The sequence below is a fragment of the Mus caroli genome, chromosome 14 (genome assembly GCF_900094665.2).
Source record: "Mus caroli chromosome 14, CAROLI_EIJ_v1.1, whole genome shotgun sequence".
NCBI lineage: Eukaryota > Metazoa > Chordata > Mammalia > Rodentia > Muridae > Mus > Mus caroli.
In genome coordinates, this window is record NC_034583.1 from 22,314,441 (window position 1) to 22,328,108 (window position 13,668).

Sequence of the window (13,668 nt, forward strand, 5' to 3'; positions counted from 1 at the left end):
CTTGAGATGGGGATAGCCCAGTATCATTTGGGGTTAGAGAAAGGGCTACAGAGCCTGGAATTCTGCTGCTTCAGCCCTTCCTATATCGGTAGCAGAGCTGGGCTCACCAGACAGGTAGGTAGACAGTGGAATTGGAGAGAGCCTCAGGCACAAGTCCTGCTTCTCCCTGCTAAGAGGTTGGGTGGAGTCAAGCGGCTGTATTTGCTGAAGCCCGACTGGGATACAGACTAAATTCATCAGTGAGACAGACTTCAGGTGAAGATTCTGGTTTTGATTCGCCTGGAAAAGGCCCCGTCCCTAGCCTCTGTGGCATTGCAAGGAATAGTTTCCTGAGAAAATTGTTCTGATGCCTGGCCAAGGAGATTGACAGAAGGGAGATTGTAGCCCCACCCTCGCCTGGGACTGGGCCATCCTGGGCTCTCACTCAACCTCAGCAAGCCGTTCAGGCCCAGTGGTTCCTGGGAACAATAAGCTTTCATAGCAGCCTTTCTGACCCGTAAACCCTTGCCTGCTACCAGGGTGCAAAGGTGCTTGCTCTTGGCATGGAGCTGAGCACTGTGACAGGAACATGCAAGGCCAGAGTGTACCTGCCCTGATGGGAAGACAAAATGGAGATGGCCTTGTTTTCCAGCTTCCATCTGAGAACTTTGCCCCATGAGGCTGAGGAGCCGGGCAGATGTTTAGATAACAATCAGTCTTCAGTTTTGAAAAACAGCCCATGGGGCTGTGCAGAGCAAGTAGAGAGCACTCCCTCTCAGCTGAGCAAGTCACAGCCGATTGCCAACACGTGTTTACTCGGTGAGTAGCTGAGTGCCAGTCCCTGGGCAGGCTTGGAGCTGCTCTGGCAGAACACACCCTGCTGTAGTCAGCTCAAGGCAAAAGGCAAGGGGCTTTGGGAGAGCAGGGATAGAGAGGTCAGGTCCAGGGACAAGTCAGCCATTTCTTGGCCCCTGAGACAGAAAGGTGGGCAGGAAAGTTCTTGATGTCACATGCACACATAAACTGGAGGGACCTCTCCTGACCTTGGCAAGGGGAGGTGGGACAAACATAAGGAATTGGGTACTTGATTGGCTTGTTTTGAGAAATGGGTCAGGGCAGCTAGCTGGGTTTCTTATCCCGGAGAAGAATCTGGTGGCAAAGGAGAGAGGAAGAGTTGGGTGAAGGGGGTAGAAAGGGGTGGAAGATATGGGAGAATACTCAGGCAAGGATGCCAGGATAGCCTCTGAACACTGCCCGAGAAGTGCCACCAACCCACCTCCAAGGCCAGTGATAACAGGCTTAGAGAGGACACTGCCCTGTCTTTGAGTCAGGGGCATGTACCCTGTGGCCCATGTGCAGTGGAAGGATGTGTAAGCAAGGCCCTGCAGCTACAGACGGGGTTATATCTGGGGAAGAGGCTGTACCTGCCTGTCTTCAGGACTCTCTAACTTGCCACAAGTGCCCTCCTTACCCCAGAGTGATCCAAGTTGATTGAACACTTGGCTTCTAAGATAACCAGCTGGAGTGGACCCACTTGCTTAGATGCCGAAGCCTGGTCATCAGAGGCAGGGCCAACAGAAGTAAAGAAGGCTTGGCTACTTCACTTGGATGTATGGCAAGCCGCTGCTCTCCTCCAGCCTCAGTTTCCTTTCCTGTACAATTAAATGAGGGAGCCATCATAGTGAAGAGGTGTCTGGAATCTGAAGGAAGCAAGCAATCTTCAGAGACTCCACATGCTGCCCATTAGTCATGCATTCTGTCTGCAGGGCTACAAGAGCTACCTGGCACTGCGAACCTTCATGTCCAGGGGCTCCATGGCTGCTCATTACATCCCAGAACAAATGAATAAATGAGCACGTGCCTTCCCCCAAGGCCATGCCTGAGCCTGTGCACCTGGAAAGATTGCTTTGGCTTTCTTCCGTCCTGTAGGAGAAGGTGGTAGTGTGGTCGGGCCAGAGCCTGGAGGATGATTCTGTCCATCACCCACACTTCCAGCAGGTCTGTGTGGCCACTGCAGCTGAGATTCTAAGCCTCCAGGTTTCCTGGCTCTACGACTCACTTGCTATCACTTGGCCATGGCCAAAGCTCTTGTTCTCTTGCCACCTCAGTTTCCCCATGAAACTGACATTACCTGTCACTCTAGCAGAGCCATCAGGAAACTCAGAAGAAACCAGAGTCAGAGGAAAGCAAGTTGAAAGGTTTAAATTTGCTGCATAGATTTTGAGCAGGGGCGACAACACAGTTAATTTTTTTTTTTTATTCTAATATCTCCATGTTCTCAAATGGAAAAATTCCCTCAGACCCATACATAAGCTCTGCTGTGTCCATCCTGGAGAGAACAGGGCCCTGAGGGTTGTTGACATGCCCCGAGGCTAGCTTCCACCCACACAGGTGGAATTTTCCATTTTGTTTTTTTGCAAATATTAATCAAGTCTCTGGGCGGTTAACAGTGGACTCATTGTCTCGTGAGGAGGGAGCCGGTTCTGGCGAATGCCAGCTGCCTGCCAGGGCTCTTGGGCTGGCCCTAGCTGGGATAGCAGCCACTGGAGCATTCCTGCCTCTGGTGCTACCTCTGCCCTCTGTTCCACTCCAGCCGCTTGGACTCAGCCATGCCTAATTTAATGCTATCTTTGAGCCAGAAACCCTGAGAGTCACCCAGGGCTTGCCAGTCCTTGATCTTGAGCCTGGGCATAGAACTCCATATGTTCTTTGCTCAGTACAAGGGGCATAGGAAAACCCCAGACTCAGCCATGGTTATAGTTCAGTGCTACCCCAGCCAATCCAGGAGGTGAAACCATGTGAGGGCATGACCTCTGGCATGTGACCTCTGTCCCACAGACACTTGTGTTGATTTATGTGTTTAAATTATCACATTGGGACTTCAAAAAGTATAGACCACAGGAGAAATGGGGAAGCCATTGTCTACTCTCATTATAGACGGGAGTCAGCCCTGTGGGGGTGCAAGGCAAGGCAACCAGCACTGTGGTGGAAAGAGAAGGCAGGATGATCTGGGGTTTGGTTGCCAATAGTCAGGTTAACCAGCAGTTGATCTTATTATTGGTCGTAGTTGAAAGGTCCCATTCTGTATGTTGTGGAAGAGAACACAGCAACATGGATGAGGTTAAGTAAGGAGGGGCTCGGGGTTCAGGCCATGACCCGTAAACCGAGGGAAATCTCCTTGGGCTTTGAGCTTTGCATTTTTAAATATTTTAGATTTACTATTTCCCCACCCACTAAAGTCTCAAAATCATGAATCCCCTGCCTTAGCCTCTCCCTCCTAGGTGGTGGGGCTACAGGGATGCGCCACTATGCTCTGCACGGTTTCCTTTCACCCTCATAAAAACAAGAAACTGTGAAGTAGACAGCTGCTTCCATTTTAAAGACTTATTTATTCTTTGTCTTGTGTGTATGAGATTTTGCCCGCATGTATTTATATGTACTGCATGCATGCCTGGTGCCTATGGAGGCCAGAAGAGAAAGCACTGGTTCCCCCTGGAACTGGAACTCCGGGTGGTTGTGAGCCACCATGTGGATGCTGGGACCTGAATCCGGGTCCGCTATAAGAAGAGCAAATGCTCTGAGCCACCGAGCCTTCTCTCCAGCCCCATTCCCAGTTTTATAAGTCAAGAACCTGAGTCCCATAGAAGCCGCCTCCTGAGTGTGGATGAGCTGTAACCAACTCAAGGATCTTGGCTTGTCTGAAGTATGAGACTTGAACATGGAACCCCAATATATAAGACATATACAAGTGCATTTATTTTATAAGTTGATATTTGCGTTTTTATTTTGTATAATATCCCCCTCCTTCAGAACCCGAGGCTGTGGGAGCTAAGTGACTGCTAATGTGATTTGTTTCTGCAGTGAGTTTATTGATAGCAGTTTTTGTTTACTACGGTGAAGTAGTCGGATACCTTTAAGCTGCTCTCCCTTGCTGCCTTGGGACCGCCTGTGGCTAAAGATTCAGAAGTTTAGAAGGAGGCACAGCGTGTATGTACATTGGGGGCCTGATCACAGCTGTGAAGGGCTGGAGCAGGGCAGGTACTAGGGACCCACATCCCGCTCTCATTAGACTTGGAGGTGGCTCAGTGCGCAATGGAAGATAGTATGCAGGTGAACATGGGCTTCAGACTACGTAGGCTTTATGGAACATTTGCTCTTAATGTAACCCTTTCTAATGTAGTGTAGTGTAATGTAAGAGTTTTAGGGCAAACCCCTGGTTCCAGCCGGGTAGGCTAAGCCACATACACATCCCTGTATGCCAGTTAGAGATGAGGAGAGGTGAAAGCAGAGTGAGACAGTTGAATCCATGTGGCCACATTGGGAAGATTGGGCAAAGAGCCCAGTGACTCCCTAACCTGTCAGGATGCATCTATATGGTTATTGAGGACAAGAAGGTCGCAAAAAGAAGTCTTGAACGAGCCTGAACCTAGAAAGGAAAGCCGTCTCAGGAGGCAGCGATGATGGAGAAAACAAGTGTGTTTGTGTTGGATTTGGAAAACCCTGGAGTAAGGTTGCAACAAGAAGCCTGCATTAGACAAGATGAGAGCTGAGACCCACTCTGTGGACCTGCGCTGTGCACAGACATATTCCGCCACCCGATTTCTGCAGTAGAGGAACAAATAAATATTTTTAAAGAAAAAAAAAAAACGAATAGGGCCAGGGCTAGAAAGAAGCAAGCAATCCTGACTAAGGTGTGGTCTAGTTTGTTAGTATCTCTCCTGATTCTGCTGTTGGTCTGAAGAAGCCTTTATTGCTTGAGGGGACAACGAAGTGATCCAGATCATGGCCTCACCCAGGGACAATGGCCTCATCCAGAGGTAATTGCCCTCCTCTAGGGTTGTTCTGCCCTGGTTGGTTCTGCTGTTGGTGGCATCCAGGCTAACTAACTTCTCTCTCTGCCTCAGTCTTCAGGGGGGACCAGCTAGGCTAGGTGGGTGGACGCACCTCAGTCCTTTACATACCTCTGCTGAGTCAAGCAGGAGCGTGACCTGAGGTAAACATGACACACACAGGAAGGCAGAGAAGCCAGGTTTTCATCCTGCCTTTAACTGTCCTGTGAGCCTAAGGGAGTGTGAGCCCTTTGTACTAAGAGTCATTTCCACAGTGCCTGCTGCCTTTCTTAATAAGTGCTAGAAAGACAGACATCTCTGATAGACAGAACTAACGGGTTTGGGGAGGCTCCAGCATGCAGGGCGCAGTTTCTAATGTGCTCGAACTTCCTGTGGTGAATGAGGACGTCTTCACTTACTTATTTTCAGACTCTTAATTTCTCACGGGCCGATCTTAAAACACCCTTAAAATCAATCCCAGTAACAAAGCAAGCCACACATAGCCCCGTCCGTTGCAAGACAAGAGGTAAGGTCACTGAACCAGATACCTGGAGAAGTTTCTCAACTCTGCCTTCCCTCTGGACTTATCTTTCACAGAAAATCAGGATAGTGTGCAGGCCATCCCAGGAGAGACTGCACTGCATCCAGTTACTTGGACTGTGAGGTGAGGGCTGACTGAGAAACTTTTCTGACTTGAAAAAGACAGTTGCAGCAAAGTGTCTACAGAAGGCCTCAGGCTCTGGACCGAGTGAGCAGGGTCTGTTCCGTGCCTTCAGCTTGTCCTCCAGCCTGGACCAGGCCTCTGCCTTGGTGCTTTCTGTCCCTCCCTTGTGGGTGATATTTGAGATTCTCAGTCAACTGTGGTTGAAATCCTCCCTGCCATGGAAATTTGAAAGCATATGCAAATTTAGCTAGAGGAACCGAGGTGGGAACTCCTGGTCTGTTCCCTTGTTTGAGTTTCCTGCCCTCCTGGCACCTGTGGGGAACCCTGTCCTTTTTTTCTTTCATTCTAGTCTTTGTGTGCTCTTTACAAAATTCATAATCTGCAATGTAAATGTCATGTAAATACAGTATTAAGGAAATAAAGACATGTGAGTAGTTTTTTCTGACAGGTTTTTTCTGAAAAAGTGTTCATGAGCATCTCACATCTAACAGACGATGGTTTCTTATCTTCCTCAGAGCTGAATTCTAGTCCCCAGGATCTAGCTAAGAGCCAGATACAAGCATACCTACCTCTTATTTCTCTCACAAATAATGCAGATCTGCCTCTACCCTGCCCTCCCACCCCACCCCCATGTTTATTTATTTGAGTTTATTTTTAAGAAATGTGTGTGATTTCCCCACATGGATTCTGTGCACAGTGGCCCTTAAATGTCCTCTGTTTTCTTTATTTTCTGTGCTTGACGGGCAATGCATGATGGGCATATCTGAAAACACGGTGGCACCCCAGCTTTGGTGTTAATTAGCATCACGGTATTTTAGGCAGGGTATTTCCCAGGTGGCATTGCAGCCTTCTGTTTAGACTCTATCCCCAGTTGAGGAGAGGAGTCCTTGCCGCTCAGTCATCTCCTTCACATGATGTCACCTTGGTGAGGTCCAAGCTGACCCTTAACCCGTTTCTTTTCCTACTTCTTCTGGTCCCAGGAACCCCTCATTCTCGGGACGCTCCAGCAGCCACTATGGAGAACGTGGTGGGGAGAGCAGTGGTGCGGTGAGGACATTGTTAGGACACGGTAGGAAGGCTTCTAGGGAAGGAGCTGTGGAGCCTGAGCAGACAGGGTCTGCGGGGTAGGCAGAATGGATGATGCACATCACTTAGGAGACGTCAGTGCTCCTCCGTACCATGGCTTCCACGCCCACCCCTTCCTACTTTTATAGCCTGTCTTACTCTCTACCTGCTTCTGACAGCCTTAGGCAACGAGGGATCATTGCTATTGGTAAATTAAACAACCTCCATCTCCATGCTGGTCCCTGCTGGGTGCAGCTTGATAACTCAAGCCCACCAGGCTGCCAGTCTTTTTGCAGCTCTGATGCCTGTGCTGGGCCCATCACAAGATGCCCCTGAGGAGTTGTTCATTTTCCTCTTGTCTCACTGTGACTGCACAAGAGCCCAGACACTGAGACCTACACTTGCTCAGCTGGGGCCACTGTACCAAGTCCCATCTACTCTGAGGTCCTCCTGGCTGTTCTGTCCATTCATCCATGTACAGTGCAGCAGAGCACAACCCCTATAGGAACAATATATCCCCTGGTTTACAGTATAATGGCTGCTTTTCTCATGACTGTGACCAAATTCCCAACAGAAATAGCTTTAGAGTGGAGAGGTTTGTTTTGATCTGTAGTCTGTTACAGTGGGAAGGCTGGAGTGGGTCAATTACTGGATACCAGAGCTTGTAGCAATGGTTTTGTGCAAGTTGCCAACAAAAGATGCCATCAGGCACAGTGGGCTGGGCTATAACCTCATGGTCCATACCCAGTAACCTATTGCCCAGTCATGTCTCCCTATCCCAAAGGTTTTGCAACCTCTTAAGGCAGCCAGGAACTAAGTGTTGAGTCACATGAGCCCACCGCGGATAGTTCACATTCACACTGGAAAAGGCAAGAGGGCTTATAGCCCACATTAGCTCCCCACCTTCTGCTTCTGATGATGACCACCATGGAGATCAGCTAGAGAGCAGGGATGGGCACAGAGGGCAGATTCTTGAATACAGAAGCCAGTGTGTCACCTGAACTGGAGTAGCTGCTATGGGAGGGAGATGGGAGATGGTGGCATTCAGTCCAAGAAGCGTCAAGGCAGGGAGCATCTATCTGCCTCTGAAGTCATGTAGGTGTCTCTGAAGTCATCAGCATGTAGGTGTCTCTGAAGTCGTCAGCATGTAGGTGTCCAGCTGGGAAGCACTGGCTCATGTCATGCTCCAAGGGCAAGGCCCTGAGACATGTGATATCATCCTTGAAGACCCCCAGCTCTTAAGGGTTTTCTTAGCAGCCTCTGCTCCGTGTACAAAATAAGTGGATGTGGACAATGAAAGAGCAGGTGCCGTTCAGAATGGCGAGAACAGACTTTATTGGTGTGAGAGGTTGGTGCCATTTTATGGCCCTCATTTTGGGGTAGGGAATTTCCCTTACCCCATTTTGTCCCATCCAAAGTGTCTTCACCAACAGAACCAGAGAGTATTCTGCCTGTGCCACCAGGGACAAGAGGACACAGCCTTGTTCGGTATGTCCAGACATCGTCTCTCAGAGGCTGAGTATCTCTCGCTATTGTGGAAGATGAGACTCTCTGCTGTAGCTGTCTGCTACGTGACTGTGGAGAGAGAGAGTTTTAGGAAGAGAAATTTGAGTTTAAGAGAATTATGGTCCTATGTTGATGATATAAGAAAAGGACAGGAAAGAGATTTTTGAAGAGAGTGTCTTAAGTTTTGTTAACAGTTAATTCTGCTCATTTGCCAAGACATTTATTTACGTAGCCTACATAAGCTGTCTTCAAACTCTCCATGAATCCCACTGGCATTAATTAGGGTGCCAGGATATTCAGTGAAGAACATGTTATAGTAGCTTTGATCTGTGTACGTCTAGATATCCATGAGCAGGTTATGATCTAGAACTTCCTGGGTTCCTATTGCCTGGTGCTTCCTGTCTGTCATAGCACAGATGTATAGGCTTGTCCCCGATATCTCAGACAGCCAGGAAAAATGGGCTATAGGTCATGTGCAGATCTATCCTTGAGTGAGTGTATCTCTGTAGCCAGTATGACAGAGTGCAGCCTCTAAGCTAGGCTCGGCATATGGAAAGTGGGACTCAGCAAAGTCCCTGGTGAACGTGGTCAGTATAGACTAAGGCTTCTCTACAAAGCTGATATTTGAGTGAGGCCAGAGAACAGGGAGGAGTGATCCAGTTGAACAGAAACGGAGACAAGTACCTGGAGGAAAGAGCAATGCATGTCAGGGTCGAGTATGTGAACCTGGAACTAAGAAGCAGCCCAGGGCAGGGTGGGATCAGACAAGCAGAGAGACCAGCCTGGCAGGCTTAGGAACAACAGGGACTCTGAGGCCATTAGGAGGAAGCTCTTCCTAGTCTTTTAGGGAGTTGGGTTGCCAGGGATGGAGCTAACAGTGAGCTTCCTATTAGAACCACTAGACAGACCACAAGTCTCAGTTCTGAGATTGAGACTCCAAGCTGGGCTGTCCCTGTACTTACCCAGAAACACTATCGGTCTGGCGATGAGGTAGTGGTGCCATCAGCCAGGATCTGTTGGGCTGTAGGAAAGCAGCCAAACCTTTGCCAACTCTTTGACCTCCTTGGCTCTGGCATGGGTGTTTGGTGCCTCATGCCCAGCCCATGTCCAGATTGTTACCTTTTGGCTGCCTTAGTGCAGCTTAGTTGGTAGGGACTGGGGGGGGGGTAATCCTCTGACTTGATGTCTTGGGCTTGCTTCTCTTCAGGTAGTAACTGTGAAGATCCTCACATCCCTTGTCCCTCTGGGGGACTTAATGGCATACCCCATGCCCAGTGCTCAGCAGAGGCAACTGTGTCTCTGGTCAGTTCGATGCATGGTACGGTGTTCCTGCGTGATGACGTAGAGGCTCCTCTTCTTGGCACAAATCCACTCTCAGTTGGCACCCTCATCTGGGTCCTCTGGAAACGGCTAATCAAAACCTGCACTAGAAGGCCAGGCGACAAAGTTCATTTGATCTACCCCAATCTTTGAGTTCTGAGAATGACTCTGCAGTTTGGCAAGGGTGACTGTGGCCTCCAGCATGGGCTTAGTTGCTGCCCTGAGGATCTATGTCCTAGGAGCAAGGACAGGTTTGAAGTCCAAATAGCCTTGAACAGTGCTGGGACTCCCTTGGAAGCAACTTTTCTGGGCCTTGAAACCCTTGAGTCGCTGAGCTCTGGACTCAAGTCTACCTGAGCCTGTCTAAGGTGCCGGGGCCATGTGGTCACTATTTAAATGGGTCACAGGACCCTTTTGTATAGATGGACACACTTCTTAGTAAGCAGAGCCTTGCTGGTAAGTTTTGAGGTGGTGGTTTCTCTGTGGTGTTAATGACCCAGGACCGACCCCTGGTGCTTTTGGTCTAGCTGTTCCTTTTCAATTCCTGGAAGTGAGGTGCCTGAGACCCAGGACCTCAAGATCCCAGTGTGCCCATTATCTCCTGGAAAGACTTACTGCTCCCCAACTAGGCCCAGAGCAGACAAATCCAGATTTGTCAAGGAGCCCAAATTCCTCAGGCTGAAACAACCCTATGCTTGGCTAGGTTATGGGCATGGCTGAGTGCGCCCAGCATTCTTCAAAGCCAGTTCTTTTTTTGGATGACTGTAAACCAGGAGCTCTGGGGTCCATGGGTCTGACCCTAGTATAGTATGTACTTGTTATGTACTGGGAGAATATTTGGGCGCGTGCGCGCGCACACACACACACACACACACACACAAACACACACACACACACACACAAAAGGGGGTACTGTTCAAAAAGTCTTTCAAATGGTTTCCAGAGTTCCAGCTGCACAGCTCCAAAGACAGATTGTATCCCAAGTAAGAGACTCCTGAAATAGTGGGTAAGCACTTTGTTCTGGCTCCAGTTCCTTTATAACTTAACACCACCCCAAAATTGCCAGACGTGTGTGGCTGGTCACTGACTTAAAACTACAAGCAACCCGAATGTTCTCACCACGAAGTTGCACATACTTTCTGATGCCCAATTTCAGTTGCCAGATGTAAAGTCTTAGAGGCTGGTGATAGCAACCGCAGCAGCAAAACAGCAGGGGGTGGTGGCCCTGGGTTTGGGATTCTCCATTTAATGTCCTCTCAGGATTTGATCTGTATACCACATGCGGACCAGATCCTAACTAACCTGAGTTGGTGGCAAGGGTGTCATGGTAGAGCAGTTGAGGACTTGTAGGTGGTGGGGGATATGGTTCTGCAATGTCGGGGGCAAAGGAAAGGAAGGGAAACTGAACCCTGAGAGGAAAGCTTCTGTCTTCTCATCTCCTCAGCAGGCCACACCTCCTGGTGAAAGACTCCTAGTGCTGTCCTTTGTCTCAGGGCTTGGGACTGGTTGCCTGGATTAGGAAATAAAACACAGCAGATGCAGATTGGAAGCTTGGGGTCGCATTTGCTGCCCAGAGAAACCGCTGTTCTCAGATCTCTTGGTTTGACTAGATGGTTTGAGTTAGCTATTTGATGTCTTTATGGCAGTGCTCGGCTGTGTACTCCAAGCCAGCCTGGGGCCGCCATCCTTGGGCCAGTAAGTCCAGGAGTATCCTGGACTCTTTAGACCTTGCTTATCCAACTAACAATCACTTTACAGCGCCCACCCACAGGGATTGCGGGGCTCAGCGTTTGTTTTATTGGTCTGGTTTGGTTTTTGCTTTTGTTTGGTTTTTTTTTGTTTTTTTTTTGGTTTTTCGAGGCAGGGTTTCTCTGTATAGCCCTGGCTGTCCTGGAACTCACTTTGTAGACCAGGCTGGCCTCGAACTCAGAAATCCGCCTGCCTCTGCCTCCCAAGTGCTGGGATTAAAGGCGTGCGCCACCACGCCAGGCTGCTTTTGTTTGTTTGGTTGGTTGGTTAGGGATGGGAGTGGCTTTAATTACTTTTAAGTTTACTGTGTTACTTTAGCATCACTGGCCATTTCCGCAGTTCTTCAGCTAACCAGACAGAAGCTTCGCTTCCCTATTAAACAGTTTTCTCTGCCTACAGATTGACCTATTCTCCGGTATCTGGTTTATTTCACTTATCATAATGGCTTCACGTTTCAGTTACAATTTAGCTTGTTTCAGATTCCATTCCTTTCTAAGGATGAATAAGAGTCCATTGTCTTCATGTTTTACTTATCTGTTCATCAGAACATGCAGGTCGGCATCTTCCCACCTGGCTATTGTGATTAGTGTGGTCACAGCCCTGGTGTGGCATTGCCAGGCAGTGCCAGGGGGAGTCTGCCTTTCACCCCTTCTGGGAATACCTACAGGGTAGGATTACTGGACCATGTAGTAACTCTTAACTTTTTGAAAATCTTCCAGCTTGTACCCCCTGGTGGCTAACATTTGACTCTTTCTTAGCAGTGTACAAAGGCTGTCAACTTCTGGACATCCTTGGCAACTCCTGCTATTTCCCATCAGTTTCCATTCCAGGCGTACCGCTGGGTACAAGCTGGTATTTCTTTATGGTTTTGATTTGCCTATCTCTAATGACTGGTGGGGGCTTAAGCATCTTTTTGTGCTCCATCACATCTTCTTTAGAAAGCCTGTCTACTTAAGAGCTCTTCTGTCTGTGTCCATTAGGATTTTGCTGGTGTTAAGTTCCAGGATCCATTGTGCATCCTGGATATTAGTACCTGGTCAAACAGGAGGCTGGCGGGTGTGTTCTACTCAGTGGGCTTGTCATTTCGCTTGGATTTTGGTTTTTGAAACAGTGTCTTGCAGTGTAGCCCTGGACCTCTACATAGATCAGGTCGGCCTCACACAGTGACCTGTTTCCACCATACCCAGCTTGTGGCTTCACTCTTGCTAGTGCCCTTCGATGCGCAAAAGTGTTAACATTTGTGGAACTGAAATTCATCTATTTTTTTTCTTTTATTACCTGTAATTTTGGTATGGTATCTGAGACACTACTTCCAAATCTAATGTCATGAGGATTCCCCCATCTTTTCATCAGATTTTTTTTTTAATTAATGTGTGTGTATGTGGTATATTCACATGTGCATTGTCATGTGCGTGCACATGTGTATGGCTGTGCCTGCATGAGGTCAGAGGTCAATATCAGGTGTCTTCTATACCTCTGCATCTTATTTATTTACATAGGCTACTCCAAACTCAAGCTCTGCCTGCCCTCTACGTCCTGAGTGCTAGAATTAAAGGCGTGTGCCACCTCATCAGATTCTAATGTATGAGCTAGGGTTTCTTATTGAGCATAGAGCTCCTGGTTCAGCTGGGCTGGTTTGCCATCAAGGCCCAGGGACCCTCCTATTTCTGGTTTCCCAGCAGTGAGAGCATATACATGCAGTGCCACATGTGCGTGTGTGTGTGTGTGTGTGTGTGTGTGTGTGCGCATGTGTGTGTGTAAGCACATGTGAGCTCATAGTCACTGCATAAGAACATCACTCTTCGCCTTCTCCCCCTGAAAAAGGTGACCAAGAGCTAGGAGGGAGAGTGCTCAGCAGAGTCCCATAATCCTTTCTCCACGTTCCATAGCTCTGGGTCACAGCCCTGTGGTAGCCAAGGCCGGTTCTTACATGTGTTCTCCAGACTTGAGTTCAGGCCCTAACGGTTGTGTAGTAAGCACGTTACTTACTTGAGCCATCCCCCCAGCCCCTGCCACATGGCCTCTTACATAGGTTCTGGGGAATCTCAACTCAGAGCCTCAGGCTGGCACAGCAACCACTTTCCTGACTGAACATCTCCCCAGCCTCTTGGGCTGACTTTTGACTGTGGCGAAGCAAAGGTACAAGTTCATGCTGTAGCCTGTGGCTCGCTTCCCAGGTGGCATTTGCTAAGAAGACCTCTGTTTCCTCTTTGAGCGATTTAGGCTGCGGTTGAAAACCAGTTGGGCCATCTATGCAAGGACTCGTTTCTGCATTATTGCATTAGTTCAAATGTCTTCTGACACCACGGCAGTTTCTGCAACTATGAAGTTGCAGTAATTTTAAAATCCAGAACTGTGAGTCTTCTAGTTTTGTTATTCTTCCTGGGGCTTTGGTTTGGTGGTTTTTGTTATTGTGTTTCTGCTGTGTTTCTTTTTCCTTTTCTTTTTTTTTTCAGATTTTTTTTAAATTTTAATATTTTTTATTACGTATTTTCCTCAATTACATTTCCAATGCTATCCCAAAAGTCCCCCATACCCTCCCCCCCCACTTCCCTA

General features: G+C 48.5%; 1 protein-coding gene across 7 annotated transcripts in view; it reads left to right on the plus strand.

Moving 5' to 3' along the window:
* Chdh (choline dehydrogenase) overlaps positions 1 to 13,668 on the plus strand; it is a 31,101-nt gene that overhangs the window by 595 nt on the left and 16,838 nt on the right. For 2 of the 7 annotated variants that reach the window (XM_029468893.1, XM_021182203.2), the window contains exon 1: positions 427 to 798. The exons of 4 other annotated variants lie outside the window; for them this stretch is intronic. The gene's annotated coding sequence lies outside the window, so the exon portion shown is untranslated. Of the gene's footprint in view, positions 1 to 426; positions 799 to 5,405; positions 5,473 to 13,668 lie in introns of those variants that run through there. One more of the 7 variants, XM_029468892.1, reaches the window with a different exon arrangement.